Source organism: Helobdella robusta, assembly GCF_000326865.2.
Source record: "Helobdella robusta unplaced genomic scaffold HELROscaffold_77, whole genome shotgun sequence".
Taxonomy (NCBI): Eukaryota; Metazoa; Annelida; class Clitellata; order Rhynchobdellida; family Glossiphoniidae; genus Helobdella; species Helobdella robusta.
This window is the reverse complement of record NW_008705439.1, coordinates 378,632-381,131: the sequence shown is the minus strand read 5'-3', so window position 1 is coordinate 381,131 and position 2,500 is coordinate 378,632.

The window sequence follows — 2,500 nt, the reverse complement described above, 5'->3', positions numbered from 1 at the left end:
TGTTGTTGTTGATGATGTTGTTGTTGATGATCAAAGTGATGGTGTTGTTGATGATGTTGTCAAAAAAATTCAACAAAATTACCTACAAAAACAAGGTCACACTCAACAACATAGACAACAACAACAACAACAACAATAAAAACAAGATGGCGGACATTCACATCACGTAAATACATTGGAGAACTATTCAATCTATACATCTTTCAAACAGTTCATAACATCAACATCACTATTGCTATTGTTGTTGTTATTTTTGTTGTAGTTAATACTACTACTACTACTACTACCACTACTACTATTACAACTACTACCACTACCACTACTACTACTACTAATGTTATTATTATTATTATTGTTGTTATTGTTGTTGCTAATATTGATGACGACGATATGACGTCATTCACCATAACCTATCGACAGAGTTGCACTAGAGAAGTTTTTATTACCATAGTCGTCTTGAAAATTATTATTATTATTATTTATTATTATTATCATCAGCATTGTTGTTGTAGTTGCTGTTGTTGTTGTTGTTGTAACTGCACGGTATTCTTACCGATATTGTTGTTGCATCATTACTCTGCCATCTAACTATTGATTAACATTATTTCGTTATTATTATTATTTATTATTATTTTATTATTATTATTATTGTTATTGTTATTATTATTATTATTATTACTATTATTATCGTGCATTATATCAGAGAATGGCGGTAGTAGTTATAAAAATAATTAGAAAAAAATGTTTTTGTGTGGGAGTATCGATTCTATTGATCCAACCGATGCCAATTCGGTATGTCGGTATGTATGTATGCATACATACAAACATACATACAAACAAACATACATACATACATACAAACATACATACATACATACGTATACATACATACAGACAAACATATATACATACATACATACATAAAAAAGATATTCCGGTTGGCGAGAAATGCTTCCTTCAAAAAGTCTAATTCAACTCAAGTGTCAATATTCAATGTGTATACTATTGTCTATGTCATCGTTGACGTCCTCATTATCATCGTCCTCATCCTCATCATCATCATTATCATAATCATCATTTAGTAACCCCAGACAACAGCTCAGACGTGGCAACACTAATAAGAGAAAATACAAAAATAAAGATAAATTATAACACGTTAACCTATGTACACAAAAATCACACACACACACACACACACAAACACACACACAAACACACACACCACACACTCTCTCTCTCACGTTAAATGCATTAATAACCCATGATAAATAATCTATCTTACATCGTATACACACACATGACATTTCGATAAGTTTCCTATCATGCAGTATGTGCCGCCATTTTGAAACAATAAACCGGAAATCAAGTGAACAAAGTTGAAGCTAGACACTTCCGGCGGAAGTGCGTGAGATGTAGCACGCGTTGGCTGCAAACGGGCGCTCGCGCTATGTCACATGGCAGCCGACGATTGGAAACTTTTTTGTTGATTGATACGGAAAAAAGTTAACAACAACAATACTACTACTACTACTACTACTACTACTACTACTACTACTACTAATAATAATAATAATAAGCGTGTGCCCATTTATGATGATGTATGTACTGCGTGTATTTTGTTGTATTGCTTTGTATCGTCTTGTATCGTTAGTATTGTATTTTCCTGTATTGTATTTGTATTGTATTGTGTTTGTATTGTATTGTTGTTTTCATCAGCTGTTGTACGCTTTTTGAGCTATGAGTATTTTGTTATATTGCTTTGTATCGCCTTGTATCGTTAGTATTGTATTTTCTGGTATTGTATTTGTATCATGATTAACATCTCCACAAAACTAATCCTCATCATTACCATAACCATCAACATCATCAACATCATCAACATCATCATCATCTTTATCATCATCATCATCACGACCACCACAACAATTGCAATTATAATTCCTATTCTTCATCTCCTTCCTGATAATTTCAAATGACCCAGAGGCGATTTTGGCGCTCTATCGCTCGCCATTGGCCACCTCATCACAACTGCATCCGGTTTTTGTGATATTATTGCGCGCGTGTCAGAGCGACAAAATAGTCCCATTGCCAGCTGGTTTGCTCGTGAGATTGGATCTAGTAATAGTAACAGTTGTTATAGTAGTAGTAGTAGTAGTTGGTGTAGTAGTAGTAGTTGGTGTAGTAGTAGTAGTAGTAGTTGGTGTAGTAGTAGTAGTTAGTGTAGTAGTAGTAGCAGCAGCAACAGCAGCAGTAGTGGTAGTAATAATAGTGATAGTAAAAGTAGTAGTAGTAAGAGTATTAGTTGTAGTAATGTAAGTAGTATTTGTTTGTTTTTGTTGTTTGCATGTGGTACTATAAAAACGACAGCTTCACCTCAACACCAACAACAACAACATCACCTCAACCTCAACAACAACAACATCAACAACACCAACAAAATCAACAACATCAACACCGACAACAACACCAATCACAACGACAACAGCAATAGCAACAGACA